Raw genomic sequence first — 16,597 nt, 5'->3', positions numbered from 1 at the left:
TTCTACGCTTCGTTTCCCTGAGAAAGTCCATCTAATATCTTTCCAAGCGAATCAACCTCAAAGGGATTATAAGTCGTCCTTGGCACGTGTTAGCGGAAGTCAATTGTCAACATGGTCAACCGAACCAAGCCCATCAACATAACACCGCAGGCAATGTAACAAGTGTTACTCGAGTGGACACTCCGTGGATTAAAGTATCAAATATAACACTCTTCCTCCAGAAATATCACCCCACCTTCGTTCCGCCAGAACCAATTTCAGAATCCTTGTTTTGAAGGTGGTCACTCGAAAGGGATAAACATCGGATGGTTTGATCGACGTGGCGTTTTTGCTCGGGGCGTTTTAGGAGACAATATCTCCGAGACTGAGGGGCGGTGGCTGTCTTTTCGCAATAAGATGGAATCGTAAGATGACGGTACTACACCCCGTCTTGGTGTAATCCTGTCTTTATCTTGTATTGCACAGCCTCCGGCGGAAAAGAAGTGTTATCTTCGGCACGTGGGCAGTTTGGCAAGAGAAATGCGTAAACACTGTAAACTGCGACCACGATAGACCAATTTGGTAGCTTTTGCAGTTCGAATGATGCTTGATCAGATTAAAACTTATATGACGTAATAATTCTTTGGAATCTGCCCAAGACAAACACCGAAGGAGTTTTTGCTACCATCTCATCGCCTCACGAAGATTTCCGTCGGCTATGGGTGACTTTGGCTCACGACTTTGGCCATGGTTCACGTGAGTCAGGGATGTGACGTGCAACGCTCTCTTACCCAAATCTAATTCAGATACCCTGACGCTGTTGGGCGGTGATCTGACGGGTAAGGTTATTTCACATAATTTTGGAGCCAAATTGACGACATTTCAAGGTCTGCTTTAAAATCGTTCAACTGTATCAAGAAAGTGGTCTCTCTATCTATCATAACAGCAAGTATCATGCAATCCTAGTTGTTGCTAGAAAACATCCAGAAACTGTGAACTTTGCGATCAATAGTGGTTGCGATATTCACCGTAACCATCAGGCAAATCATATGGATCCAACAGGTTAGGCAGTTTCTTCGGGCAACGTATATCATTATCTTTGTACGATCTGTGGGCCCATTGTCACCCAAGGTCCCGCTGTGCTCACCCTTGGCGTAGCGTCAGCGGAAAAGACCCGCCGCGTAAAAAGTATCGTCTCAAACACATCTGTACCTGGGGTGAAACAACTGGAAGTATGCAAGGAAATACTAAGAGGAGTCGGTAACAATTGAGAGAATATCAAAATATGCTGGTTATGCTTTGAGGTTTCATAGTTTTCAAGAAGATGTCATGTTGGGTGTAGATATGGCAAATTTGGTGGCGCTAGATAAAGAATGTGCGTATTTACCCCGGGGTCCTAACCAAGGGTGCAGTGCCGTCGAAGGGCGGAGTAGGTTCCTGGTTACGGCGTTGAATGTAGGGGCCTACACCTGTGACCTCCTCCTGCTTTAGGTACCCACTGCCTGCATATTCAGGGATATGCTGGTATTTTGAGAAAAAAGCATGTATTAATTGGGAGCAAGAAATATTTGTGGAAGGGTTTCTGATAGAGTCGATATTTCGTAAAACGAACATACAAATATCAGCTGATGTTCTTTGCACCCATGTCACGAAATTCGTAACAACCCCATGCCAACGGACCACGGGACGTCCCTGTGTCGTGTGCCGCGTCCAGACAGCCTTGAAAACCACGGGAGGCGACCGGCGACGTATTGTAAGGCCTAGCCTCCCGGGGCGGTCCGGCTTTGTACCTGCCCTTCGCTCGAGAAGGTCGCGATCTAACCGTTAGCTGAACATCATAATCATTCAATACAAATCACCATCATGAAAGGTGTCCGACACATCGCCAGGTTTTTCAAAATCAGGTAATTATCCAATTGGAATGAATTTGGAATTTTGATGATTGGTGCATTTTGATTTAATAGGAATTTGTGATTGGCGTTTGAGTTCTAATGATTCGAAAAATGATTTTTCGTTCACGGCACGCGCTCATACAATTCCTTGAGAACTGCATTTTCTTTGTGACTCTGGCCTAGTTTGGCTTTATTTCTCTGTCCAAAAACCATAGGGCTCTGATCTGATCTTCTGTGAAATATTAATTTTTCCGCTGATTATTTTGGTGATAGTGTCATATACCGAGAAGATAACCTCATCTGTGGGCCATTCTCCACACAAACTTCATCACAATAAACTCATCAACATCAAACATGCTTTAGATATTGAGAGGCACAATCTGTTGAGAATATTAATGGTCATTATTAGCCAATCAGATCGCGTATAATATTAAGTCCTTCTCATTGACCATCTGCTCTCTTCTGCTTGATGTCATCGTACTTTAATCCACAGTATAACAACAACTCATCGGTTTCACGTGAAAAAGACTGTAGCATACGTACATTCAAGTACACATGTACACAAATCATACTCGATTCTCATATCCTCTTGACATGAAATCTATCTCAATGGTCATCGAACTCTAAACATATGGTTAATACGTACATTTAACAGTACATTGCACTGAAACGCACACAGATACCTATCCTTCTAGACCTGAAACGTGTTTTAATGGCCATGTAATCCCCCATCCTCATCAACAATTAATTTCAACAAAATCCCATGGAATATAAACTGGATCGGGTTTTAATGAGTGATTACGCCAAAGGCTTTGTTCTTGTTCGACAATCGTATGCTCGGCAGCGCACTGGCTCCCCGGGGTGACTGCACAAGGACAGGTGATCCACCCTAACAGGCCATGCAGGATGACTGCCAAGAATATTTCGGAAAGGATATTTTACGACAGACATTACGTTACTATGTACCGTACCTCGCAGCTTAAAGGAATTAAGGTTGAGCCCAATACACGTCCCAAAACAAAGCCCGTTCGAACCTTCGCCTATTCCCATTGTTCTACTGTCTTATCAAATGGTTATCTGCGCAAATCTAAATGACATCGACCCCCACGAAAGTGATTTCTTGGAGGTCGATAGGCCAAAACCAAATGTTCATCATGTTCATCATGTTCATCAACAAGATATTTCATTATCCTAAATTCAGAATTTGAAAATTTTGAAGAATGCTCAGAGTATTTCTTGCTCAGAGGTTCCCAGTTAGTAAGACTGATACACTAAGAAAAAAACATGAATCATATCCTATTAATGGAATCAGGTGGATTCAGTCAAGCACATCCCGGCCTTCCCTTTACAGTAAACAGAGACCCAAACAATGGTTCCACGCTATAATCGAGTCGGATAGCTCAATTAGCAGGACTAATGTTGATTATAGTTTGATGACCAGTTTGTGGAGCAGACGACAATTTTCACCACCAGTTACAAAATAAACATGCGGGGTGATTTCCGTTGACAGTTGGGGAGACGTGTGCCTCGATTTCACAGCCCCGGGTGGCACGTGACCGTCGCGCGAGATGTGGGCGTGGCCTGTAGCGAACCGCGCAATATTTTCATGCTCCGTTGAGGAAATCTGAAGCCAAGTCTTGGGTATTTAATTACAAATGAAAAATACTCTGTGGGGGTCATATCTTTATCTTATGAGATAGATCATTTGATTATTTTACCTTTACTCATTGTTTTTCCAACAAGGATGGAAGAATTTCTTCCCGGTTTCATATACCACTTAATCAATCAATATTTTGCTTCTGCTTGTCACAAAGTCATGAGCAGCTTGAGGAATTGATGCCCTACTGGTTGGTATCTGACCAAAATCATGACGGGAGGATGGACCTACTAAGTGTAGACCCGAACCTCAGGTACTATCGTCATTCGGGTGGCCGGAGTTCGAGCTCTACCCGGCATTCTAGATTTCAGTAGAGAGACCAGGAGTGAGGTGTTAATCTCAATTCTATCCAAAGGTCGAACAAGACGGGTGAAACAGTCCACTATCCTACGGCGTGAAAAGGGTCCATTCCGTGAAGACTGTTCACAAGGGACTGCCGTCACTGGCTTTTGAGACTAACATGGGGAATCTGTCCCCTGGTATCATACTTTTCATTAAACAAAGAGTCATGATTCTTTACGAGGCGTTAATGGTACGACTCTTATGATTGTTTAAGACGGCGAATGGAGGGGGAGAAGTGCGGGAAAGCACAAACACTCAAGAGTGCACTGAGGATATCAAATGAACAGACTCGCTGGTTTCACCCCAAGCAAATCATTTTATGAGTGCTCGGGGAATGATTGTGATAATGTATCACCATATCGGTATTGAAGGGGAGATCACCTGACAAAGGTGGTTCTCCTGTGTAGGGTGTAGGTGGACCTGGGGCCATTGGTGGATGGGGTTAACATGGTGAAGATACCCTTGATGAACAATGAGGCATAAAACACCTATTAGAGCTGGTTAACAATGGGTATTTTATCATCGAACTCGGCCCGCAATAGTTTCATCCGCCGTGACCTCCGACACCTGATCATGAACACCATACCAGCAACGTCTTTCTACAATCCATGATTTCTCTTAAAAATCGCATTATAAAGATAGGGTGAACGCCCACTTTCTAATCCATCCAATCCTGTAAGGTATCAAAATGAGAGATCAGTCTTTGCTTAGAAAACATTAGACAGCTTTTCATTGAGTAATCGGTTGAAACTACCAGGAGACATGAGAGGGTGTAGATAACTGCTAGAAGAGCCTTAATGAGCGTTTAATGAGGTGGCAAAGAGGTCATCAAGCCTTGTTACAGAGACGAAGACGCATTTTCCCGGAGACATCATTAAGCCGTTTGCAGGTGCAAAGTCGTCAAGGGAAGTCATTCATCGTCGGTGTCAATCCCGAACAAGGTGAACTAGTGTCATTCGCCCGCGGTTCTACGGTTTGAACCTGCAGGCATCGTGTGTTAAACCTGTTTAACAGTTGACATATTGGCAAACCAAGTGTGACTGGGTGAGCTACAGTCACGCCTCATCTTGACATAGAAGTCATTGGGATGGCAATGCCCTTGGTACATCCCTAGGGCAGAGGTCTTCCAGTATTACAAATGTGATGTTTTTCATGTTTTTTTGGTGAAGCAGGATGCTTACCACTGAGGTACTCGGGAAGCATGGTGGAACAGGAGGAGAGCCTCCGACTTGTGATCGGAGGGTTCTGTGATGCCTTGCCAGTGTCATTTGCTACTCAACTGGCCTGAAGTGGACAGTTGAAGCTCAGTATGTGCGCTCCATGGTCACCCGGGGCCAATTTTAACAGAGTTACAAGAGGTGTTGGGATTTAAAATGGGCCACCCTTACTTCTTACAACTGCATAACCTTTGTTCACTATCAGCAAGGATTTTAAAGTATTTTAAACTATTTACACCAGGTCAGACCTAGAGCGTGCCTTCCGTATTGCATTTCATTTAACGTCAGTGTGATCAAAACTTTTTTAAATCCACAAAGTTTCGAAGTTTTTTGTCTCCGATTAAATTTATCGTTTCAATCACCGAAGAACTTGATAAATCTGTCTATTTTTTTTAATTTGATGGTGGATTTCTCTAGCACTGCGATTAGTGGCCAGACTGACGGCATGATGCTACCTCGCGTCAAGTAGCGCACAAGCCCCATAAAGTGCACCAAGTCATTCGATATTTTCAACCACTTTCAGTGGATATCCGATCTCCTAACTAAGTGCCCTTCTGAAAGTAAACGCTCCCTTCATAAGGAGCTGTTTTCATGTTTTGGTTTTCGAAAATGACAATGTTTGTTGCATTGTGACTCAAGCGACCTGAAAGTGCACAGCACGTGTCATAATAATGCATCACGTGTCACAACAATACGTCACGTGACTTGTGCAGATAAAGTGTCGTCTGATTTTAAACTTCTTGAGGCGATTACAATCGCCATTTGGAAGGAAAATCGAGATATTTCCCGGTGAGTCTTGACTATCACGTCCGAGAGACTTCATTGAAAGGTACCCTGGCGTTATATAAAGTCTCTGTGGGATTCGCACGTGGAGTTTAAAGGTTGGTGATTGAGGTGGCGAGTGCTGGAGAGAGGTGCGCGGGTCGGGCAGAGTGACCGGGGCCCCGACATCTGTCTTTAAAGGACACCAGGGAGCACTGACAGCCGACTTACCAAATGGTCCAGAAAATTCTCACGAGGGAAGAAAGAGACAAGCTTTGATGAAAATGAGAACCAGCAAGTACCTGGGATGTACAAGTGACCTCAGGTTAAACCCGTGAATGTCAGAACCCTTTCAATCTTTTTCTGATCTTTGTTCGTTTATCTGCCCCCGTAGGAGCCTGAAAAAATTGCAAAGCCGCTCGTGAGGGCGTCAATGCGGGGTATTGGGTATAGTTTTCAACTAGCAATAACCGCGCCTCGGATAAACCTCATTGGCTACGGTACCGCCACTGCGCAAAGCTGATGACTGGGGCGCCCATACCACTCCCGTGCAAATGCGACTGGATGATTCGCGTGGTTTAATTTTGAAAAATGACTCGATAGTTTAGCTCTTTTATCTAACTTAGTTTAGGATCAATAGGTAGGCTAATCATGTCTAGGCACTGTGATGTCTCTGATAAATAAAACCATGCAATTCTATTTTTCAAAATTTATTCTGTAATCATTCTATGAAGCGTTGTCGTAGAGATTGGTTCCCAATTCAGTCACACAGGCAGTCCGAGTAGCCGCCGCCGTCTGACGGGATGATCTAGTACTAATCTAGTGAGGCCCTGCAGATTAATACTATCAATAATTGACAAGGAATTAAATTGACAGCTTTCATTGAAGTATCTTTAATTGTGGTTATTGTTCGAAGAAAAAAGGCTTCTTATGTTTCTTGTCTTTAGCACGACAGTCGGAGGCAAGTGGCATGGAGATAAAGGAATCGGGGAATTCTTCAAAGAACGCTGGCCGTAAACTACATTAAACGTGCAATTGGATAGAAGTGACAATTAGGTTGACCAATATATTATGTATAATGACTGTATTCGTCATGTATACTATAGAGTACGAATAATCCGGTTATCTAAAGAACAGCGAAACCCGTATTGATTCATACAGTATATCTATGTCATGTCTATATGTTTGTTTCGGCTCTATTATAGATAGCCAATGTGAAATGTGGCCTTTGGCAATTCTTGGTAATCCTAACCTACAAAAAGTTGTCCTCTTTGTTGTCATAAAGTCATAAACTGGTTTGACAGGACAAACTCTCTCGACAATAACCTACTCAGCAACCACAGACTGAATGTCACAAGCCTTTAAAATCTCAGGTTCTGTTCTTTGTTCGTTTATCTGCCCCCGTAGGAGCCTGAAAAAATTGCAAAGCCACCCGTGAGGGCGTCAATGCGGGGTATTGGGTATAGTTTTCAACTAGCAATAACCGCGCCTCGGATAAACCTCATTGGCTACGGTACCGCCACTGCGCAAAGCTGACGGATTACACGCCACAAGCCTACCTATTGTAGGGCCACTGAGTGATTCACATGGTCTTGATATTTTGGTTGTGCAATGAGTGTAGCGTCTTTATCTCGCTTAATTTACAATCATTTGGTGTTTCAACGACCTTCGGCAGTTTGGATTTCAATAAGCAACAAATTGATATGTTATGTTTGACCTATTTATTCCCTGTGTTTTTTATTTAGATGGCAGAAGGCAGGAATAACATTCTAGGGACACTCACTCCCGACAGAACTAGGAAAGACTTGCGTTTGAACATTGCCACTACTTTAGGAGTACAATCGAATACTGACTGTATATAATTTTCAGTATATTTTCATGTGTCGTTACCAAGATTTTTGTCGTTGTTTTTTCTGATCTTTCGATCCAGCAGATGACTCTCCGAAGTGCGAGGTGCCTGTTGCGAAATGTTTGGTTGACAAAACAATGGCCTGATTGGTTGGCTTGCCTTGTAACGTCAAACTATTTTTACACCGAAGGTTCTTCCTGTTTTTCATCATGGCTTAAGCTTAAATGCGTTTGGGCTGGAATAACTGGCTTTTTTCGAGATAGCACATACGCTCGATGTACAACGTAGCGGATCGAGGCTATATAATGGCCTGATGGCCCTCCAGCACGACCATCAATGATCTCCTTGTCAGTCCACTGTTCCACCACGATCACGTTTGACCGTCGTCACGCCCCCACTCTCAGAAGTTTGTAGTTTTCTGATCTGATCTTTGCTCGTTTATCTGCTCCCGTAGGAGCCTGAAAAAATTGCAAAGCCGCCCGTGAGGGCGTCAATGCGGGGTATTGGGTATAGTTTTCAACTAGCAATAACCGCGCCTCGGATAAACCTCATTGGCTACGGTACCGCCACTGCGCAAAGCTGATGACTGAGGCGGCCATAGCCCTCCCATTCAAATGAAACGGGTTGATTCGCGTGGTTTAGTTTTGTAACTAATCCTGAGAGTTTTGCTCTTTTATCACACTGAGTTTAGGATCAATAGGTCAGCTGCTCATGTTCCGGCATTGTGATGTCACTAATCAATATACTTATGCGTTTTTTTTTTCAAAATGTGTTTTGTGATTACTCTTTAAAGCGTTGTCGCAGATATTGGTTCCCGATTCCGTCTCAGAGTGAATGGCCATAGCCACCGCCATCTAACGGGCTGAAAGAGTACTAATCTAGCGTCGGCACCATTCAAGCTCGACGCTCCCGCTCATACATGTGTTGGCCTTCCAAGTAGTGAGGAATACCCACTTAAGGCAAGACTAAGACTAAGATCAAAGACTGAACTCACGAAGATATTGCCTATTTTTAATATTTCACATTTATTTTTATAGTTTATGTATAAAAAGCAGTCGTTAGAGAAAGAAACTCTCGACTTTTACAAAATTATGGCAAGTTTTGATCGTTTTACCAGTCGATTTCTGTTACATGTATAATGATAAAAATGAATACGCTCCACTCTGCTGGAAGTCGCTCTATAAAATACATCTGTGGTGTCTCCTCCAAGGTTGTGACTGGCACTACTCTCGTCCCAATACGAATATTGATCCGAGTATTGGAGGCAAGGTTTTAAACCAAATCTGTGTAAAACCGTCCTCCTGCAACAAACCCAAAGAGCATATTGATATTCAGAATCGCCGAAGCGTACTTTGAGATATTTGAGATAGTTTCCTGGAATTTTTACTCGACAATGAAGTCTGCGTTGACATAAATGGCGAACCATTAACGACGTATATGTGGTCCTTTCTGAATATAGTTTCTAACTTTCCCACTTTTTTACAAACGAAAATCCGCCGCACTTCTGATTTATAGAAATCAAAATGCCAGCTGTATATGAAGAAGTTTACAGCATAATTAACCATGGAAAGCGTGTTCGCGAATTTCCCTATCGCAAAAAGGAGCGCTTTCTCCTGTTTTTCCCTTTCGGACAGGGCAGTATCCTTCATGAAAATATGGAAATAGGTCAACCACGTGACCGCAGCAGGAATCATGGTAACGAGAAAGACTGAGCTGATGATTAGAAGCATTTTCGTCACTTTTGTTTCACTCCGTGTGTCCCGCGAAACTATGCGTAGTCTCTTGCGTTCTGAGGACGCAATGCATAATCCGCACATTATGGCAAAGTTCAACACCATCACTATCAAAACAGGGAGCCCGTAGTTCACTATTAACTTTGCATAAGCTGCCACGACTCGCCACGCCAACGGAGCATTGTACAATGTGCAAAGATATGTATCTGAACCGTCGTAAATCGGTTTAGTGTCGTAAAAGAAAGCAGAAAGTGGTGTGAAATACAAGATGGCCGTCACACAAATACAAATTATGACTTTCTTTCGTCGAGATGCTCGCAATATTCTGGAGCTCCTCATAACGTGGACAATTCCAATGTAACGTTCAGTTGTCACGCAGACGATTAACCAAGCTGACACGCAACCGAAAACGTTCCACAGGAACCTAAAACACTTGCAAGACACTGTGGACAGATTGATCAAATCGAAATAGAAGGTCCCGGATGATGCGAATTTGAGTCCTTCGCTGACCCACTCCACGCAACCGTAAATAAGTAAACAACCCAGGTCCGACACAGCCAAACAGAAGAAATAATGAATACTATGCCTGTTCCAAGATGGCTGCCGCCAGAATATACACATTGTCAAGATATTCCCGAATAATCCGATAAGAACTATTGGAACAGTTGCGTACGCGTTAAAATAATTTGCAACTTCTTCCATGATATTCACGAGCTCCAAATAGTTCTCGTCAACCATTTCCTCGGTTATAGATCCGTTTGGTGAAGACGACATTACATCGGCACCTCCGGAGGTTGTGTGTGACGTCATCGTGGAAGGGACGTCACTGTCCGGTTCGATGGCAAGTGGTCGTCCCCTGAAACAACAAAGAAAGAAGAAGCATCAGGTGTTGGTCTGCGATAATTAACGCCCGGGCATTAGCATGAAATGGCCAGCGTTATTTGGCGAACACCGAACGATCCTGCTGTATCATACATTCTCAGGGGCACTGTACATGTACATGTACATGTACATGTAGTTACTCCTGCTAAAATGGTCAATCCACTAAGAATAGAAAAGTAACATGCGGAGGATGTTGCTTCACTGACACAAGAACAATCTGAAAACATCAGACATCAACAACCTTCTTGAATCAAACCTGATTATGTTCCATCCGGCGATCCAGTTGTTATCTGTAGATGCAATCTTTAAATGGACCTGCCTTACTGAGATTGCTTGTTAATCAACGTATGATATCGTAATGTGTGTTTACCTCGAAGTCTAGGAATGCCGTGCTTGATGTTTCATGTCCAAGATTCTCAATAAATGTCAACAGCAACTGAGCAAACTCACTCTGCTATGAATGCTTTGATTGATTCCTCAATATTGTCAACATTAAGGCCACTTGACTAGATAAGTATGTTTCTTCAGGCGACTCAAGCTCAAACTAGACGTGCCAGACTACAACTCTCACAATCCCAGTCCAAAATGAATCCAACAAAAACCTAAGGTAAAGTGCACGTACAACTTCAGAAAGCCAAGCTGAACCGAAACGATGGATGGGAGCTCTCCAAGGCCTACCTACCACTGCTCCGTAAGGAGGCGGGGGGGACCCAAACGATCTTAAGCCTCAGACCTAGCCTCGTTCCCAGAACGAGACTAGGTCACTCCGTGATCAAGATGGACAGTTGACATCGAGAATTTGGAGGTTAGTTGTCTAACACTCAAATACTTCGTCATTGATTGAAGAATCTCTATTCTGACCTAAGGTATAAATGAGGTATTGATATATTTTTCAATGATTTTGTGTGATGAAAATGACACACATACCAAGTCCATCGCGCTGCTTTGTGAAATAACTACAATACGGACATTTCAATTTGTAAGTTCTAGCAAGGTACATGTGAATAATGTATACAGACACGGGCTGCTGTAAAGGGCCCTTAAAATATTGATTCAAAGCAAGTCATAGATATCATTATCAAACATGCTTTTTTATCATATTCATGATATCATAGTGAATCTATTCGAGATATCGTGATCAACTGGATGTTTTACGGTAACATCAAATTGTGCAGTCTCGTTTAGAACCGCGCTGGGTATCACCCCACAGGCCCGATGCTGAATCCTTGACTATAAAAGGAGGCGCGCCCTGTGATAGCACTGCTGTGGGCCGATTTCAATATGTTCCACTGAATCGGAAAAACAATTCGTATCCTGTCTCGTGATTCACCAAACTGTGATTGGGCGAATGACGCCCCTGCAAGTGCTTAGCAAAGAGCATGCATCTCAGCTGTAATCATCAGATAGACTTTCTGTCATGATATATCTCTTCCATCTGTGTATTCCTTAGGGTACATCAAGAAGATCCACCATTCGTAGAAATACTGTATTACTCATGCGGATATTGGAATAACACTTGTCTAAAAATCAGTAAATATCATAGGAGCCATCTGACCGTAGTGTCAACGTACCTTACAAATGTCACAGCTGAGCTAGCCTCGTTGCCATGGCGAATGAGGTGTCTTCCTCAAACATAGAACAGTGGGAATAACATTTTGGACGAGGTTTGGTGCAGTAGACGGCATGTGACAGTACTGTTCTTATCACAAGCCAAAATCTAAACTAGGTGTGAATCATGAGCATCTTGTGTGACCGAATTGCTTTGATTATTGGCCAATAGATTCAGCATTCACGAAAGTCTGAGTAAATAAGAAACCTTCATGCAATGACACGGGACAAATCGCATCGGCAGGCCATCAACTTACTTGACCACTGCTGTCCAATGGTAAAAGTGGCCCTATATGCACAAGCACGTTTCATAAGCCAAATGACAGCACTCTTGCTGAAGATTTTCTTGAATTCTGTCACGTTAGGTAATCACGGGCTACGAAACGTGCCCCTGTGGTCCAATATGCGTCACCGAGGTTTCGCATTACCAAGGACAATGTTGCCAAGCGGGTGGAGGGGTTCGTTGATGATTGTTGACAGTCTTGTCGAATGATTCTTATTGACACTTATAATTCGTTTGGTTATACATTGCAGCAAGACAAGGAGCTGGTAAACTGCTTTTCACAATGCTCCTCATTGCTTTGAACAGTGCCAGTGGTGAAAGCAAGGTGAACCCGTTCTGGTTCCAGTAGTATCGACCAACCATGCTCCTCATTGCTTTGAACAGTGCCAGTGTTGAAAGCAAGGTGAACCCGTTCTGGTTCCAGTAGTATCGACCAACCAGAGATTGCAATATCACAATACCCTATTAATTCACGAACTGAACAAACAACTTAACAACGAACTGAAACTAAATTAATGTCTGACAAAAAAGTATGTCTCCACACCATCTGTCCGCCCATGGTGAACCATGGTCTGTGAGAATTCAGGCCTATACCACAGTCCGCGCAATGCATATAGACTGTGTATGTTTTTAGAGGATTTGAAGCATGGTATTGCGAACGGCAAGCGGTTATTGAAATTTGAGATGCGTGCGAACTGCACCAAAACAAAAAATACTATTTGAGACATAGTGGACGAAACGGATAGCACGTATGTAAGACAGACTGTTCAACTCCTTACGTGTGAGCCCATGCTTTTAACATTGACACAATTCACCCATGTCATGTAGCTTATCGGTTGGAAATAAACTATTCAATACGTGTTATGACTTGTGAATGAATACTCTCTTCTAACATTTTTAATTGTACAGTGCCCTTTCTTGTTAAATTATTGTGATGTAATTGGTTTATTGGCAGTGTGACAAGATTTGTCAGTTGAGGTGTGAGGTGTTCTGAATGCTTTGGCCAGTGTGCGTAGGTGCTGTGCTGTGCTGTACACTCGGTCTCGATACGATCGAGTGTCTTGTTGAGATTGGAATACGGTTGCAGATTGATGTATGCATTTTGAGGTGTGATGAGTTATGAATGCTTTAGCCTGTGTGTGTAAGTGCTGTGCTGCATGTTCGATCTAGAGACCATTTGATGTCTTGTTGAGACCGGGATACAGTTGCAGTTTAATGTATCTCTTTTGAATTGATGGTGGTTTTGACAGCTGCTATGCATACTCTGCCAACTGCATGTGGAGTGAGTGGACCAATAATTGGGTAATGTGTGTATTAGGTGTCATTTTTGTAATTCATGTATCTTATACGTTTCCGTTTGTGGTTTTAGTGAAATAAACGATAAACTTTATTATACAAAAACAATGAGTTGGTGTTGCTTTTTTTGGTTGGCCCCGATCCTTACCAACATAGTGCTCACGTTGTCACTTAAAAAGCAACGATTTCAGGTTGTCACTTGCAACATCGACCGCGTTAAAACCACTTCCCAAGATCAAGATGGGACTGTATGCGATTCACCATGTCTTGCCTAAGTCAATTGCTGACCACTCTCGAGACAAGTGATGTTTACAAGTGAAACGTGAAGAGTGGCAAGTGACAACGTTTATCCTATTGAAAAGTGGCGCCGTGCATCCTTAGTAAACTGAAGAGATAAATGTACACAGCAAAACATCCCAAGCCCTATAGTGAATACAACTAATTTGGTCGTTGCTATTGCACCAACTGTGAAATTAGTAAAGAACTAACCATTAATTAGTTGTTCCAACTATAAAAGTAGTAAAAACAACCATCAAAATGGTTAAGAATTACTATTTTGATAGTTATAACTAGTAATTTCACAGTCGGTGCAATAACAACTAGCAGAGTAGTAAACGATAACTATCAAATAGTTGTTTTTACTATTTAATTTTAAGAGTGTATGCATTAACCATATGACTTACATGTACTCGTGCGTTTTCCCTTGAGGTCATTCAACTCAAAGTCCTCATTACAGCAGGTGGGTGCCAATAAATAATCAACACAAAATAATTTACGAGCCGTAATCAGCAATTGACACAGATTAAACAGTAATATGTCTTGGCTGCACATCTGATACGCCTGTGCGCATTACATTGGGGCATGTACACAATAAACGTAATTAAATGCTATTTATAGAATCATGCTAAACGATTACTGATAGAATTAGTACAATTTTATTTTGGCCAACATTTCTGGGGAATAGTCCCGGGGGTGTAGAAATTTGAAGTATCCCAGGTTAAAATGTCCGAGGAATAAATGATTCTATTACTTGCTTTGATCGCTAAGCTATTGACTGCCATGGCCTCCAGAACCATATATCATAATCCATCAGACTATACACATGTGCAGAAGACCCGGACACTTTTTTCCAGGGGGACATGTTCGTGTGTGCAACACGGGCACCACGAAAACTGTCCTTGGAACGCGGCCTATAGCGTCAGTCTTATTAAGGCATTTGCCGTCGCAAACGGTGGCAACATAAACTCAGCCTCGATCAGAGGTCAAGTTTGCCCGACTCAATATTCTGAAGATAAAACGACAACATTGATAGTGAAGAGAAACGATCCATTGAATCGATGAACTTACCTTGAGCATATGGTGCTTGGAACAGCCGTAACTTCTGGACCGGCTGGTCTTTTCTTCACTAAATCGCGCTCACGCGAAGAACGAAATCGGAATTCCTTTCTTTACTCGTCTCTTTACGAGTCAAGTCCAAAGAGACAAATAACTTGTATAGTGGTCAATTTTCTAGATTGTCTGTGAACGGAACATCGAGTCATACTGCTAACCGAACTACTGAATATCCTCTTCAGTCACAACATTCGAGCTGCCTCGCACAAACAACCTTATATATTAGCAACTAGATGTAATTTGATTGCGTGAAGGTTAAGTGTCACAAAATGCCGTTCTCATTTTTTCTTACAATCGAGGATAATCTTGCAACAAGTAACACAACGTTGATTAAACACTTCAAAGACAATTGGGAAACCGTCCCGCTATCATGTCTTCATGTATACAAAAATAATGATTGAGACCACGATCGATTAGATGTCACCAAGCTCCATACAGAGTATTTTAGCATTTTGTTACGGGCGCGTATGTAAACCACAAAGGTTATTTGATAACATCATTCGTCGGTGTGTGGAGGTTGCTATCACATCCGGCTTAATTAGGAAAACCCGCCTAAGTACACAGATTAAGGAGTTGTCCCAAATGATTACGAAACACCCAATCAAAACAGTAGACAAGGACACTAAAGCGTGATTTGTTGTGTTTGGGAACATCTCGGGAATTTTCTTATCTCTTGTCACAAACTACTTGTAAAGAACAACGGTCTCGGCCGACAGTAATCGATAGAACTCACAAACGCTATGGAGAAATGGCTATACATTGTATTTTCGAGTGAAGCCTGTTGTTACACAATCGTTTTGCTGAAAAAAGTCCACTTACGTATTGGCTGAATATGATATATGTGTTGGCTGAAAACCAGCTGAAAAAACTTTGAAGCACTAAGCAAAGAGTGCGATTCAGAATCAGAGCATATTTTTTTACTCTTTAGAAAATGCATATTGTATTATTATTTAATTTTTTGACATTTTATTAACACGACATCTCATTGAAAAATGCCACCGTGTTGGTCGCACTAATGAGGACCAAGAGGTCGCAACGTGACTGAAACCAATCAAGTCAGTAAGTAAGTGCAATACAAACGGTCTAAGGCCTACAATATTTTGAATTTTAAACTTTTGTGATAGTGCCTGATGAACCAGTGAATAACATTTAGTGTACACTAGCTACAAGTATATATTAGATTAATCCATACTTAGTAACTATGGTGTTATACTGGGTGTTCATCTCCGTATAGTAAGCAAGTGAAGACTGTCGGACTGAAGAGGGATGTTTACTAGCTGAACATGCTTATCCGACGACAACACCTGTTGGTTTAATTTCAATCGGTGATCACAAGCCTGGGATAAAAGCAGGCCTAGGATGGTGTTGGTGTCATTTACAACGCGGATTCGATCATTGAAAAGAGCGTCACTTTAACGCGGGGATTTTTTTGGATAAACGCCATGTTCAATAAGAGATCAACGAGTACTGCTTCAGGTTTAAATCTAGTCAGGGAGACCACGTCTAAAATAGACTACTGGGAGACCACGTCTAAAATAGACTATTGGGAGCGAATGCGTAAGTTTTATCTTCAGTTTAATATACACAATTTGTTTAAATCTGAGGGCAATATAGATAAAGCAAGCATAGTACGGTGGTGTTCCCTCCCGGATGGTTACAGTAGCCTAAATTCGTTACGCCATGTGTGTTCGATACATAGTTGCTT

At 42.3% G+C, this 16,597-nt stretch overlaps 3 non-coding genes across 3 annotated transcripts; all 3 read right to left on the bottom strand.

Moving 5' to 3' along the window:
- Positions 1-6,234: 6,234 nt before the first annotated feature.
- On the bottom strand, positions 6,235-6,370 carry LOC135502670 (U4 spliceosomal RNA). Its single transcript, XR_010449806.1, has one exon. It is a non-coding gene; the product is annotated as a U4 spliceosomal RNA (small nuclear RNA).
- Positions 6,371-7,247: 877 nt separating this feature from the next.
- Positions 7,248-7,383, bottom strand: LOC135502669 (U4 spliceosomal RNA). Its single transcript, XR_010449805.1, has one exon. It is a non-coding gene; the product is annotated as a U4 spliceosomal RNA (small nuclear RNA).
- A 760-nt stretch (positions 7,384-8,143) lies between these two features.
- On the bottom strand, positions 8,144-8,279 carry LOC135502668 (U4 spliceosomal RNA). The gene has a single exon (XR_010449804.1). It is a non-coding gene; the product is annotated as a U4 spliceosomal RNA (small nuclear RNA).
- Between the last annotated feature and the right edge of the window lie 8,318 nt (positions 8,280-16,597).

The sequence above is a fragment of the Lineus longissimus genome, chromosome 18, assembly GCF_910592395.1.
Source record: "Lineus longissimus chromosome 18, tnLinLong1.2, whole genome shotgun sequence".
In the NCBI taxonomy this organism is placed as follows: domain Eukaryota; kingdom Metazoa; phylum Nemertea; class Pilidiophora; order Heteronemertea; family Lineidae; genus Lineus; species Lineus longissimus.
Note: the sequence above shows the minus strand (reverse complement) of the source record. Positions and strands in the feature narration are given on the sequence as shown.